Genomic DNA, 16,416 nt, shown 5'->3' on the forward strand with positions numbered 1-16,416 from the left:
ATATTAATAATTACAGGTCAAGCCTTTAATGTTCATAAATTGGTTTTAAATCCTTGAACAGTAGGTACTATGGAAACGAAAAATACTATTCTGAATGAATGGCACAGAAGTTGCCAATGCTCCTACTGAAATCAATGGGAGTTATTCCTTTAACTGCAATTGGACCAGGATTGGCCTCAGTTTGCATGTGATGGGCTAGGTCAGTTGTTTTCAATCTTTTTTTCATTTGCAGATGCTTAAAAAATTTCAGATGGAGATGCAGACCCCTTTGGAAATTTTACATATAGTGTATGGGCTCGTAGAAGTCTAAGGTTGAAAACCACTGGGCTAGGTTGTTCTATAGAACAACAGCAGGGAAGTTGCAAAGTAGACACGACAGTCCTGGAGCTCCAGGAAATTCCAGGAGGGACAGAATGATTTCCCTGAATATGCAAGTCTTAGCGTCTTTGTTTTTGTTTTTCTAGCTGCACATTCAAAAGACTTCCCAGCCCAAGTGTACATATTTGAATGAACAAGCTGGCAGGAATTGAGGGCTGGAAAAACTTCTGAAGATTGATCAGGAATGACAGCTGGAAGGGTTGTCAGTGGGGACTTATCACAAGATCTGGCAGGTGGGAATAACTAAGTAAGTATCTAAGCCTGAATATATAAACCTAGATGCCTAATAATTCAATTTTTAATCATCTACCAGCTTGATTACTGTAACAACCTCCTCTTTTCTGGCCTCTCAATACTAACCAACTCCAGTCCATATAAAATATATTTCTTGACAGCCATCTGATCAAGTTACTCCCTCTTTCAATCCCATCAGAAAGATTATCTGGGAATGCTGTAACACAAGTACTCATGTATACTAAACAACCAATAATTCTGCCATTTCAACTCCTTTCTCTAGGTCAGGAAAGACAATGGAGTGGAATTGAATGAGATTAGCATGGTATAGAGTGTTCTTAGGTTGCTTGTAAGGCAAATGCTCAAATGATTTTAACAATTAAGGCTCAAATGCTATTCCTATGCATATAGACATGAGATAATTGGAACATTTTAGATCTCATTTATAAAGTATCATACACTTAAAGTAAATTATGATTTGCTTGTATCTAATACTTGACACATGCTTGTAATAAGAAACTGTATTAGTCACTTCACTATATTTGATCATTTGCAAATATGATATGCTTTTAGATGGAAAGGGTTACCTTTAAAATGAGTTGAAGCAGTCAACTGTTATAATAGTTGTAAGTAGGATTTTGTGTGTGTTCTCAACAATAGTTATTATTGGTCAATGAAAACCAGACAATTAACTAAAAATAACTGTACTTATGGTAGCTGGCATGTATATGCAAGTCAATATCTATAGATGACTATTGCTGTTGTATTGTCTAGTACAAAATGCCTATTAAAGAAAGCTAAACGTTTATTTTCTACTCATCTATTATTGTTCCTGAAGTACTGCCACAAGTACTCCTTTTCTTTTCACAAATGCACTGTGTATGTTTTTAATACGATAAGTATCTGGCTTTTAACAGCAATCCCATGCTGAGACAGGGCCCTCACTTTATTACTCAAGGGCACTGCCATTGATGGGCCCTCAGCCATTGGTGCATCTCCTGTACTCTTCGTGTGGCACTAAACAAAGGTTTAGTGTCCTGAGAACTGTAGTACACTAGTCTCATCCAGGATATTGGGTTCAATACAGGAGTAACTGGGTGTGGTTTAATGGCCTGTGATATATAAGAGGTCAGACTACACAATCTGGTTGTCCCTTCTGGCCGAAACTCTATGACTCTATGGTAAGATTAACCCAGGTACTCACAGAAGCTATGTTATTCTAAAATCCAAAACTATTACCTCTTGCTGCCCAATGCTCCCTCTGTGAGTAAGTGGAGGGAGCTTGGGCTGTACATCCTCCTCCTCCAGTTTCTGCCACAGCAGCTGGCCAAGCACAAGATGACGAATCAACTACATTTCATAAAGAGGTGAAGTAATTACCTCTCCTACAGCAAGGCATCAACAGAAGAGAAACACTGAGTCTTTTACCCCTAACCAGAGCTCTTCCTGGGACAACTAAGACATTTGCCTCCCCTTACTCTGCACTGAAAAGAAATACACCACCACCCCCAGGCTGCAGAATTCAAGGTATCTACTATATATGGATATATGGCTGATTTTTTGCTGAGATTTAAATGTGCAAGTCTACATATTTCTAGGCTTAGTGCCCTGATTTGTCAGAGGTACTGAGTGCCTATAACTTCAACTGAAGTGACGTCAACAGACACTATTGGCTATTCAACACCTCTAAAAATCAGGTCTCAAACCATTAAGCCACTCCCTTCAGCCATATATGTATTTTGACATATGCATGTATTAAAAACAGAGCCGTTTCCAGAAACCTTACTCTCAGTCAGATCCAATAATACGAGCTAGCAAATGCCAAAGGAGACAACACATTTTGAATTGTGGTGTCCTTTTACAGAGCATAGAAAGCCACTGAATTGTTTGCTTAAAGATCATTTTGCTTTGAAAGCTCAGTATATATGCCATAGGGAACCTAATTAACTAAGGAAAGGATAAGAAAGGCATTAACTGCAGTGGTTTACTACGGGATTTCCATCCTTTTAAAATAAAAAAAAATAGGACAAAACCAGTGTTCTAAAACATGGCAATACATTTGCACTGCATCAACTGAGTAAACACAGATGAATACTGCTGTATACTGCCATGGCACACACTCGAAACTGGGCCAGGTCTGGGCAGGCCAATCCCCCAGCATAAATTAGAGCAGCCTTAAATCTCTCCAGTTAGTGGCAGCTGCCTGAAGTAGCTGATATGACAGCTGGAGACAAGTGTAGTGCAAGAAACCCCGAGTCAATCCTGTCGGCTGTCAGCAGTGGCGGTGGTCTTTGATCTGCTATACTGGCTCTCCTCTACTGGAAGATCACTGTATACCAATATCTTCTGGCTGGCTTTAGGTCTTCCTTGCACACAACTGCTTCAAGCCAGTGCAGAACCAAACCCAGAATGTGTAATCATACATTTTTAGTATAAATAATAAATATTTAATAAACTTAGTATGAATAATCTCTGCAGAGCCCAAACGTAGGAAGAGTTTATCTGGACTTTTTGACTCCTTATCTTTTGTCTGACACAATCTGATTTCAGAGTAACAGCCGTGTTAGTCTGTATTCGCAAAAAGAAAAGGAGGACTTGTGGCACCTTAGAGACTAACCAATTTATTAGAGCATAAGCTTTCGTGAGCTACAGCTCACTTCCTCAGATGCATATCGTGGAAACTGCAGCAGGCTTTATATATACACAGAGAATATGAAACAATACCTATTCCCACCCCACTGTCCTGCTGGTAATAGCTTATCTAAAGTGATTTCCAGCACAAATCCAGGTTTTCTCACCCTCCACCCCCCCACACAAATTCACTCTCCTGCTGGTGATAGCCCATCCAAAGTGACAACTCTTTACACAATGTGCATGACAATCAAGCTGGGCTATTTCCTGCACAAATCCAGGTTCTCACATCCCCCCCACCCCCATACACACACAAACTCACTCTCCTGCTGGTAATAGCTCATCCAAACTGACCACTCTTCAAGTTAAAATCCAAGTTAAACCAGAACATCTGGGGGGAGGGGGGTGTAGGAAAAAACAAGAGGAAACAGGCTACCTTGCATAATGACTTAGCCACTCCAAGTCTCTATTTAAGCCTAAATTAATAGTATCCAATTTGCAAATGAATTCCAATTCAGCAGTTTCTCGCTGGAGTCTGGATTTGAAGTTTTTTTGTTTTAAGATAGCGACCTTCATGTCTGTGATCGCGTGACCAGAGAGATTGAAGTGTTCTCCGACTGGTTTATGAATGTTATAATTCTTGACATCTGATTTGTGTCCATTTATTCTTTTACGTAGAGACTGTCCAGTTTGACCAATGTACATGGCAGAGGGGCATTGCTGGCACATGATGGCATATATCACATTGGTGGATGTGCAGGTGAACGAGCCTCTGATAGTGTGGCTGATGTTATTAGGCCCTGTGATGGTGTCCCCTGAATAGATATGTGGGCACAGTTGGCAACGGGCTTTGTTGCAAGGATAAGTTCCTGGGTTAGTGGTTCTGTTGTGTGGTATGTGGTTGTTGGTGAGTATTTGCTTCAGGTTGCGGGGCTGTCTGTAGGCAAGGACTGGCCTGTCTCCCAAGATTTGTGAGAGTGTTGGGTCATCCTTTAGGATAGGTTGTAGATCCTTAATAATGCGTTGGAGGGGTTTTAGTTGGGGGCTGAAGGTGACGGCTAGTGGCGTTCTGTTATTTTCTTTGTTAGGCCTGTCCTGTAGTAGGTAACTTCTGGGAACTCTTCTGGCTCTATCAATCTGTTTCTTTACTTCTGCAGGTGGGTATTGTAGTTGTAAGAAAGCTTGACAGAGATCTTGTAGGTGTTTGTCTCTGTCTGAGGGGTTGGAGCAAATGCGGTTGTATCGCAGAGCTTGGCTGTAGACGATGGATCGTGTGGTGTGGTCAGGGTGAAAGCTGGAGGCATGCAGGTAGGAATAGCGGTCAGTAGGTTTCCGGTATAGGGTGGTGTTTATGTGACCATTGTTTATTAGCACTGTAGTGTCCAGGAAGTGGATCTCTTGTGTGGACTGGACCAGGCTGAGGTTGGTGGTGGGATGGAAATTGTTGAAATCATGGTGGAATTCCTCAAGGGCTTCTTTTCCATGGGTCCAGATGATGAAGATGTCATCAATATAGCGCAAGTAGAGTAGGGGCTTTAGGGGACGAGAGCTGAGGAAGCGTTGTTCTAAATCAGCCATAAAAATGTTGGCATACTGTGGGGCCATGCGGGTACCCATAGCAGTGCCGCTGATCTGAAGGTATACATTATCCCCAAATGTGAAGTAGTTATGGGTAAGGACAAAGTCACAAAGTTCAGCCACCAGGTTAGCCGTGACATTATCGGGGATAGTGTTCTTGACGGCTTGTAGTCCATCTTTGTGTGGAATGTTGGTGTAGAGGGCTTCTACATCCATAGTGGCCAGGATGGTGTTATCAGGAAGATCACCGATGGATTGTAGTTTCCTCAGGAAGTCAGTGGTGTCTCGAAGGTAGCTGGGAGTGCTGGTAGCGTAGGGCCTGAGGAGGGAGTCTACATAGCCAGACAATCCTGCTGTCAGGGTGCCAATGCCTGAGATGATGGGGCGCCCAGGATTTCCAGGTTTATGGATCTTGGGTAGTAGATAGAATATCCCAGGTCGGGGTTCCAGGGGTGTGTCTGTGCGGATTTGATCTTGTGCTTTTTCAGGAAGTTTCTTGAGCAAATGCTGTAGTTGCTTTTGGTAACTCTCAGTGGGATCAGAGGGTAATGGCTTGTAGAAACTCGTGTTGGAGAGCTGCCGAGCAGCCTCTTGTTCATATTCCGACCTATTCATGACGACAACAGCACCTCCTTTGTCAGCCTTCGACGTCTCCGACTCAAGGAATATTTCCAAAATACCTCTGAACAGCATACTAATCCACAGAGGTCTCCCTACCAACACTACAGAAAGAGGGATTCTAGGTGGACTCCTCCTGAAGGTCGAAACAGCAGACTGGACTTCTACATAGAGTGCTTCCGCCGACGTGCACGGGCTGAAATGGTGGAAAAGCAGCATCACTTGCCCCATAACCTCAGCCATGCGGAACGCAATGCCATCCACAGCCTCAGAAACAACTCTGACATCATAATCAAAAAGGCTGACAAAGGAGGTGCTGTTGTCGTCATGAATAGGTCGGAATATGAACAAGAGGCTGCTCGGCAGCTCTCCAACACGAGTTTCTACAAGCCATTACCCTCTGATCCCACTGAGAGTTACCAAAAGCAACTACAGCATTTGCTCAAGAAACTTCCTGAAAAAGCACAAGATCAAATCCGCACAGACACACCCCTGGAACCCCGACCGGGGATATTCTATCTACTACCCAAGATCCATAAACCTGGAAATCCTGGGCGCCCCATCATCTCAGGCATTGGCACCCTGACAGCAGGATTGTCTGGCTATGTAGACTCCCTCCTCAGGCCCTACGCTACCAGCACTCCCAGCTACCTTCGAGACACCACTGACTTCCTGAGGAAACTACAATCCATCGGTGATCTTCCTGATAACACCATCCTGGCCACTATGGATGTAGAAGCCCTCTACACCAACATTCCACACAAAGATGGACTACAAGCCGTCAAGAACACTATCCCCGATAATGTCACGGCTAACCTGGTGGCTGAACTTTGTGACTTTGTCCTTACCCATAACTACTTCACATTTGGGGACAATGTATACCTTCAGATCAGCGGCACTGCTATGGGTACCCGCATGGCCCCACAGTATGCCAACATTTTTATGGCTGATTTAGAACAACGCTTCCTCAGCTCTCGTCCCCTAAAGCCCCTACTCTACTTGCGCTATATTGATGACATCTTCATCATCTGGACCCATGGAAAAGAAGCCCTTGAGGAATTCCACCATGATTTCAACAATTTCCATCCCACCACCAACCTCAGCCTGGTCCAGTCCACACAAGAGATCCACTTCCTGGACACTACAGTGCTAATAAACAATGGTCACATAAACACCACCCTATACCGGAAACCTACTGACCGCTATTCCTACCTGCATGCCTCCAGCTTTCACCCTGACCACACCACACGATCCATCGTCTACAGCCAAGCTCTGCGATACAACCGCATTTGCTCCAACCCCTCAGACAGAGACAAACACCTACAAGATCTCTGTCAAGCTTTCTTACAACTACAATACCCACCTGCAGAAGTAAAGAAACAGATTGATAGAGCCAGAAGAGTTCCCAGAAGTTACCTACTACAGGACAGGCCTAACAAAGAAAGAAACAGAACGCCACTAGCCGTCACCTTCAGCCCCCAACTAAAACCCCTCCAACGCATTATTAAGGATCTACAACCTATCCTAAAGGATGACCCAACACTCTCACAAATCTTGGGAGACAGGCCAGTCCTTGCCTACAGACAGCCCCGCAACCTGAAGCAAATACTCACCAACAACCACATACCACACAACAGAACCACTAACCCAGGAACTTATCCTTGCAACAAAGCCCGTTGCCAATTGTGCCCACATATCTATTCAGGGGACACCATCACAGGGCCTAATAACATCAGCCACACTATCAGAGGCTCGTTCACCTGCACATCCACCAATGTGATATATGCCATCATGTGCCAGCAATGCCCCTCTGCCATGTACATTGGTCAAACTGGACAGTCTCTACGTAAAAGAATAAATGGACACAAATCAGATGTCAAGAATTATAACATTCATAAACCAGTCGGAGAACACTTCAATCTCTCTGGTCACGCGATCACAGACATGAAGGTCGCTATCTTAAAACAAAAAAACTTCAAATCCAGACTCCAGCGAGAAACTGCTGAATTGGAATTCATTTGCAAATTGGATACTATTAATTTAGGCTTAAATAGAGACTTGGAGTGGCTAAGTCATTATGCAAGGTAGCCTGTTTCCTCTTGTTTTTTCCTACCCCCCCCCAGATGTTCTGGTTTAACTTGGATTTTAACTTGAAGAGTGGTCCGTTTGGATGAGCTATTACCAGCAGGAGAGTGAGTTTGTGTGTGTATGGGGGTGGGGGGGATGTGAGAACCTGGATTTGTGCAGGAAATAGCCCAGCTTGATTGTCATGCACATTGTGTAAAGAGTTGTCACTTTGGATGGGCTATCACCAGCAGGAGAGTGAATTTGTGTGGGGGGGTGGAGGGTGAGAAAACCTGGATTTGTGCTGGAAATCACTTTAGATAAGCTATTACCAGCAGGACAGTGGGGTGGGAATAGGTATTGTTTCATATTCTCTGTGTATATATAAAGCCTGCTGCAGTTTCCACGATATGCATCTGAGGAAGTGAGCTGTAGCTCACGAAAGCTTATGCTCTAATAAATTGGTTAGTCTCTAAGGTGCCACAAGTCCTCCTTTTCTTTTTACAATCTGATTTGTATTTCTTGTAACAGCTCCCTTTAACCATTGCACTCATAAAATAGCTAAAGTAGCCAATGAGTTTTTATTTAGTAACTTATTTTTATGGGGAAGGGAGTGGAGATATGACCTTGCTATTTTTCTTCAAGTGTCAATTCCAATTTTTTGATCAAAATAGAATGCAATTTATTTTATCAAAAATAATACCTCCCTTGTAAGTTTCCAGACTGGCCTCCAAGGGCATCTGTTGCTAAGCACACATTTTATTTACAGGAGACTTTACTATGAAAAGCATCACCTGGAATATAAAATTAGTATTTTAGTATCCTATCAGGAAGTGCACAGATTTTACTGTACATTTGTTTGATATACTGTATGCAAACAAACAAACCCACAAAAAACATACAATTTGTGGACACTTCTTGAAACAACCACTCAAAATGCCTAAATGAGAATGAAAACTGGAAGGCGTATGCTAAAAGCCACTATTAATTGGCATCCCATAGTTTTATGGGAGTGGTTTATTTTCTTGGCTTGGATTTTTGGCAGAAAGTATCTGGAAAGCTTTGTTTGGTAAAATCTGGACTCCATACATATTCAAAATTGCAGAGTGCTTCATATAGTGAGTAAAAACTATATTAAACTAAAGAAATATATTGTAAATCTATATCCACTTGCATTGACAATTGGAGTGTTTCATATTGTGGGAAAGAACTGTATTAAAATCCTTAGAAATACTAGAGAGGTAACTTACTGACATACGCAGAGTTCTGCAGATATGCAGCTGTAACCCTTTTCCTACCCCAATTTCCTTTTCAAAACAATGGAGTCCTCCAAACAACAATTCCCAATATAGACTCACTCTTACGCTCCTCAATGTTCCCCCGGACTGTGTTCATTGTAGCTTCAACAACATTATGTTCAGCACTTTCAGCCAAATCATTTTACACTTCAAAGCTAGAGCTGGCACTACCTGTGAGCCACACAACATTATTAACTCTAAAGGACCTTCTGGAACAGGAGAAATGAGAAATATTCATTCATTAAGGTCTATTATGTAACCAAAATATCTAGCATCCATAATCAACTCAGGGCAATAATAAATTCCAAACAGGTGCCTTTAGCACAAACACTATAACGGTGTATATTTGCAATTGTGATTCTAACAGAAACAACTTAGTGTATTTCAGCAAACTGACATCACTTGAAATGCTTTGTTTTTGAAAGCAGTGTATAATACGCTTTTTGTGTCAGACAAAAATCAAGCATAACATGAGATAATTAGTTCTGTTCTGCAAGATTAAAAGGATTAATTCAAGTATCTAAATGGCATATGGATAAATCCACAAACCTCCCAGGAAGTATTAGGATGCCAGAATCTCATTAAAGACAATATTAAAATTTAGCAGAGCACCTGCTTCTCTAGTTGGGAAAATGATAGTAGAAGTGGAGATGGGCCAGAGAAAGAAAGATGTACCCAAAAATAATGGTTTAGAACTGCTTTCCTGACATGATATCTTATTGGCTAACAGGGAGTCTCACACCATTAGGGGATCATTATAAAATAAACAGATTTACTCCTAATACTGAAGCATCACAAAGAAATGCATGTAATGAAAAACAGGTTCATATTTGTATATTGACAGCAGAGGCTCAACGGCCATTGCCTCATTACATATTTCCAGCAAAGAGCAGTAAACATATTAGCAAAACACCATGCAAGTTAGGATTTCTTGATTTTTTTTAATTGAGAAAATCTTTACTGGCTTGTGGTATATTTATATATTTTTTCAATCTATACAGCTTTTGAGGGAAGATACCTGTTGTATCAACCAGGCAAGGTACTAACAAGCTTCAATAGGACTTTATTTTCAAAGTGGAAACCTCTTTACTAAGCTGCTGCTGTACCCTCTGTAGCTTTCTCCCAGACTCTCAACTCCTCCCCCCTCCTTCCTGTTTCCTGTCCTTTCAGACTCCCAACAGCCAGTGCTCCCAATTCTAATAGTTACAAGCAATATCTAAACACCACTAAAACATCTACCAATTAAAATAAACATTATTGTTCTAACCCACAGGAACAAATATGAAACAAGATACTATACTGTTGGCAGAAATATTACACTGAAAACACTGTAGATACTACATAACATAGTCTCTAGTCCAGACAGGTGGTCGTCTGGGTCTGACAGGCTGTCTCTCAAGCCCCAGTTCCAGTGCAATGTCTTGTTGTGTTAGTACTACGGTGAAGTCATCCAATACAGATTGGGTGTTGGCATAATCTCCTCTTGGTGCATAGGCAGGTGCAAGATAAGAAGCATTCCATATCCGCCCATCAGAAAGTCGATAGGTGTAAGGTCCCTTCTTCTCTATGATTTTAAGAGGAGCTGTGAATTTATGGTCCCCTTTGTGTAAAATTCCAGGTTTTTGTATTCTAACGAAGGAACCACACTCAAACTTTGGTTCCTTAGCACCCCGCCGCTTGTCTGTGAAAGCCTGAGACTTTGCTTGGTTCTGTTCAACTGTTGATGGAATCAAGTAGTATAGATACTGCTGAGCCAGTGTCCAACATTAGCTGAATAGAGTGTGGTTTGCCTGAGGGTATGGCGGAAACGTTTACAGTGCACTTTATCTGTTCTGGAATATGTGCAGTAGTGATTTTGTCCACGCTCAGCACAGTAACGTCTGGTATTTTAACTGTATGCACCTGTTGATTGAACTGGCTACTGCGACACACTTTAGCAAAACGTCCAATCTTTTTGCAATGATTGCACTGAGCTACATCCTGTGTAGCTTGCAAGGTGTTGTAGGGATCCACAGCGAAAACATGGTTTTACTGTATTTTGAATTTGCTGATTCAGTGGTTTTGCATTAGTTTTCCTCTTGCAATTGTGTGTCTGCAGCGGTAGTGAACTTTTCTGCAAAGGAGTCACAGCCTGGACTGTGCCTCCTGTATCCATGCTCATTATTTTGGCTTCAGCTGTAGCTGACTCAATCTGAGTAGCAATGCTTATTGTTTTTTCTAGTGTAAATTGTGGTTCTAGAAGTAAGCGTTCTCTTACATGAAGCATGGTTGTTTTCTCAATGAGCTGGTCTCTAATCATCTCATCTGCCATATTCCCAAAGTCACAGATTACAATCAGACTCCTCAGGGAAGCAATACACTGAATTATAGTTTCCCCTGGTTTCTGCTCACGCTGGTGAAATCTGGAGGGATTAGCTACTACATTCATTTTTGGCACAAAAAAATTCTTTAATGCAGTAAGTGCAGTCTCATATTTATCATCTGCAAGGGGAAAAGTGTAAAATATACGCTGCCCTTCTACTCCAATGCAGTGGATTAGCAGAGCACGCTTTCTTTCTTCAGAAATCTCTGTAGCACTGATTGCAAGCAGATAAATCTCAAACATATGGATCCAGGTAGTGAAAGCAATTGGAGGCTCACCTGGGCTTTGCAGAAAGGGTGCAGGTAGGTTCAGAGGCAGAAGATCCATCCTCATCACCAAAATGTTGTATCAACCAGGCAAGGTACTAACAAGCTTCAACAGGACTTTATTTTCAAAGTGGAAAACTCTTTACCAAGCTGCCGCTGCACCCTCCGTAGCTTTCTCCCAGCCTCTCAACTCCTCCCCGCTCCTTCCTGTTTCCTGTCTTTTCAGACTCCCAACAGCCAGTGTTCCCAATTCTAATAATTACAAGCAACATCTAAACACCACAATAACCTGCTACAAGGGAGAGGCAGACTCTGATCTTGTTGGTCTTTTTTATCTCTAGCTACTGTGAATCTATACCAGTTGGCAACTGAAAAGCAATCCTTTAATTTAAATTAATCCTCTTGTGCCAGTGGTCATCATGAATGGCACACTGAAATAATGTTAATATACTGAAACCTACAAAGAGAATTAGAATTCAATTTTGCATCTCTCTATGTTGTGCTTAAATATACCAATAGTTCAATTTTACCCTAACAGTTTTTGAATGTTACTTGTACAATAATCGAAGCAGTGAGCAGCATAATACCAGCAGTGATCAAAACTACCAACTACCATTGAAGGAAGTACTCTAGAAGGGAGATGAAAATCAAAAAACAAAAATATTAACGACAATGATGAAACAAACCAATAAAGTATACTTGAGGCTGGGACAATGGAGGTACAAGCACTAGCCTCCCTGTGAAAGACTGCAAATTATATATGTCCTTATAAAAATAGAATCACACATTTCTTGTTTTCATTGTCATCAGTGAAATAACTGAAGCAAGCTTTAAAAAAATTGTGAGCACACTGCTTTAATTCTTTAACTTCACATGACATTCCAAAAGCAGGACGTAGGACCACAAGCCATGTTTCCAGAGGTACCAACAACATTTATAATTTTTAGGCTGATTCATCTTAGATTCAGATTCAGGCAAAGTCCTTTTTCAAAATTTCCATCAAACTTGGGGAAAAAAGATACTTTGGAAAATACTCAAATATATTAACCAAAATTTTTAAAAAATCACCACAAAAAGACAGCAGTGGGATATAGAGCATTCCATAATTCTTCTCTTCTGGCTTCTTCTTCCCACCCAAACCACCAGCTTCAAAATGGAATAAAAAAGCACATCCCAACAACAGGAGGGAGCCACGCAATGTGCCAGGAATTTATCCTTTTTAAAAGAGTATCAGCTCTAGCTTTATCCAATGGCAGCACTTAGACACCTTTCCAAATAGGCCTGATGTTGATCAGAGAGAACTAATAATATACTGTAGATGGGTTTTTTTTTTACTTTCTTATCCCTTCCATCCTACTTGACCTTCTCTCTGAAGGCCTTCACACTGTATCAACCGTTCTACAACGGGATGTGGTTCCTTACATAGTCCGACAGTACAGCTTCTAAAACTGCCAGAGTTGCTGCAAAGTGAGTTGAATCCATTTCATAAACAGCAACCTGCCTCTACTGCACAAGAGGTCTGTGTGTGAGTGCTGAACTCAAATTCCCTTAGAATTAAAACATACACCATCCCGCACCATGCTTCCCCCACTACAGCCAATGCAACTTTATTGATTCTTATTTGTTTGAAAGGTTCCTAAATAGCATACAAAGCATCTCCCAGTGCAAATAAAAACACAATCTCTTCCTTGAGCAGCTTACAAACTAATTTCAGACAATATACACCAGATATCTAAATCAAGATTGACCTGCAATGATGAAAATGGTTGCATGATACTGAGTTTCAAACAATACCTGTGGGAGGCTCATAAAATTCAAGTCATAATGGTATCTAATTCCCAAAGTAAACTCTCAGGGACCTTTATCAGAATCATCACAAAAATAAATAAATAAACGGGAAGAAACCAATTCACGTTAATTGCATTACTTCTCCCCATCCAGTTTACAAATGTTTATTCCAAACTGCTGCCTCATCATGCTGCTGGGCCAATACAGATTTTTTTAAAGGCTAATAAATACTCTCTAGCTTAAGTCTCCTGATGAAGAGCAAGTGACACTCCAAAGCATCTTAACTTCGCATGAGTCCTCTGAAAAAGCCAAACTGTTCATGCAGGCTAATATTCACGTGGGATCCAAAATTCAGACTAACTGTTGGAAATACACTCCCATTCATATGCTCCCCTTCACCAGCCAGACCTGCCCCCTAAATACCGCTCCCTTCACCAGGCCCTTTCTATCTGGCACCTATAGATTCTTTAAATGCTGTTGAGGGTCAGTGCTGAATTCTGCACTCTCCCAGCTGATCAATGACTGTGCTGCAGACAGCAGATTACAACTCCCAAGCAGTCACTGGAAATGCACTTCTGAAACAATTTTAATTAAAATGATTTATATTCACCTAAATCACTTTCCTTCCAGCAAGATCCCAAAGAGCTTTACAAACAATGTACAAACTATATACAAATAATATTATACATACATAAGGATTATTTTAGCCATCGCTGAAATGCAGCCAAATTTGTATAAAGACTGAGCCAAATTCTCCTCTCAGTTCACTGACGTTTCATCTGAAAGGCACATTTAAAATTATCTCTGGTACTGGTTTCAGTAGCTACCTGGATCTTACAGTCAGCTTTACACTGCCTGCAACCAGCAAGATGAGATGTCATACCAGTCTACTAAGAAAGCGAGAGACCTTCAAATATCTGGTAAACTCCTGAAGGCATAAGGAGAAAATCCCCCACACCCTGAAATTTTCTTTGTAATTTTGGGAAGGTTTAGTCATGCAAGTCTGACAGGTGTAGGCAAGAGCCCTGAAATGTTTTGGCCAGATTGAAAGGCAGGTTTTTTCAGGGCTCATAAACCAAATATAAATGAAGAAAAAGGCTTATCTGATTTGATAGTCCAATCCAAGTCCAATATTCATTTCCATTAACACTGGAGGTTGGGAGGCCGAGATTAATTCAAATCTATTTGTATTGGAACCTAAATGTATAACACATGCTTAGCAAACAGTTTTCCATTTACATTTTTTCCAGTCCTAATATGATCAGCCACAAATTTTTACAGATTAATCTTGTCAACTGATCTGCCAAGTCTCATTCATTTGTTGTGTCACTTTTTCTGGATTAATTTTAAAACATGTTTTAATGTATCTCACTCTCCTGGGGAAGGACTTTCCAGTGTGTTTCGAATCACACTCATTATCTTTGAAATTTCACTCATTTAAAGCTTGAGACATTTGGCACTAAACTCAACTTGTTTAATTATGATGTTAAAATATTGGAAATTGAGAGCAGGCAGAGAGTTGATGAAGATCAACAGGTCATCTAAATAAAAATAAATCTTATTTTTTTATTCTGTCACCATAAATCCCCACCTTGGGACTATGTCGAATAGTCTAAGCCAATGGCGCACAGCCCAGGTTGAAAACGGGTGGGAAGCACAATCCTATCCAGTATTTCTTCTAAGACATCTCCAGGGTATAGCACTCTGGTAAAAGGTCTCTTATGCAAAATAGAAATCCACTGTCTTAAATCCAAAATTCCAGCTGGAACACCATCTCAAAGTTATGGCCAAAGATTTTTCCTGCATTATGGGAAAACCTATTTCTTCACGTGTCAACTGGATGATATCTAAAGAAAGCTCAGAGTGCCTAGAGAAGGGCAACCTGAAATGAACCATCTTTGAAGACTCTTGCCCTGTCTTTTACCACTGCCACTTTCTACAGTGAAGCTTCTCACAATCATGGCTCTTTTTTTCTCCCAGATTTAGCTGAGTCACACCGACTATGTTTATGGCCTTCCAATAATAGATGGAGAATCATGGAGCAGAAAGAGCTGGACTGCTTTTTTTCTCCAGAAGGTTGAGAAGTCAGGTGGAGTCCAGGGATGGGGAAGAGGATTTTGGACAACCATGGAACTGGTGATGAGGGGGAGGGAGTAGGACAGGTCGAGACAAATTCAACCAACCAGAGAAGCAAAGAGCGGGAGAGATTCCGAAAAAGTTGTGTTTGTTTAGCAGTATGGCAGACCAGAGTGAAGCTTTAAGTAGTATGAGAGGGTATTCAATTAAGGAATAGGGAAGGAACTTGGAAAGGAAAAAGATTTTGTTAGCCTGAAGGCAGCTTTCATTTTTCTGTAATTTCCCTCCTTTGCTTATATTCTCAGTAGCTTCTAATGCACAAGACAGCTGCTAGAACTACCTTATTTTTATACTCTCCAGCATCACAAGTCTTTACATACTGATCCAAATACATCTCAGTCGGGGACTCAAGATGTACTGCAATTGCACAGTTTACAATAGGGAAAGGTTGCAATACTCCCACACTGAATGAGGTTAACTGAACGGCAAATTATTCATGACGTTCAGTCATAAAATTAAATGCAACAGTTAAATCAAAATGTTGTATCAAATCAGTATAAGAAGTTACATAATTTTGCAAAACAAAAGTTCATAATAAAGTAGGATGGCAGAGTGGAATAGAGCACCCAGCATGGGAATGGGAATTTTAGAAGGTGTTCTGGAATCAATATCTGGCATTGGGAGACTTATAGGCTGCATGTGCTTACCATTCACTGAAATAAAAGCAGTTACCACAAAAAGAAGAAGCCGGTTTTATGATGTACTGGGAGCTATGGATAATATGACCAAACTGAATGAAGGCTTGGAATATTTACTATATTAATATAGAAACAGTCTGGTGAACTAGATTCATATTTAATTAGGGAACAGACTCAAGCCCCTGGAGCCACTGGAAAATTATATGCCCAATGAATTTTGTTTAAGATGTTCTATGATTTCCACTCCTTTCACTCACCAAGTTTAAAAGCAACAACACTAAAAAAATCCCATGGCGTTTTAGCAAGTACTGCAAAGAAAGACATCATGCCTGAAATGCCTACATAATATATGGCTTAATATTCTTCATGGGACAACAGGGGAAAAGGCAATTTGGGCCACCCATAGCCTGCCACTTACTGTGTAA

At 41.0% G+C, this 16,416-nt stretch overlaps 1 protein-coding gene across 3 annotated transcripts in view; it reads right to left on the reverse strand.

Moving 5' to 3' along the window:
- Positions 1-16,416, reverse strand: part of NAV3 (neuron navigator 3) — a 366,054-nt gene that overhangs the window by 278,699 nt on the left and 70,939 nt on the right. The gene's annotated exons all lie outside the window — the stretch shown is intronic.

Source organism: Lepidochelys olivacea (genome assembly GCF_965140295.1).
Source record: "Lepidochelys olivacea isolate rLepOli2 genome assembly, chromosome: 1".
NCBI classification, from domain to species: domain Eukaryota; kingdom Metazoa; phylum Chordata; order Testudines; family Cheloniidae; genus Lepidochelys; species Lepidochelys olivacea.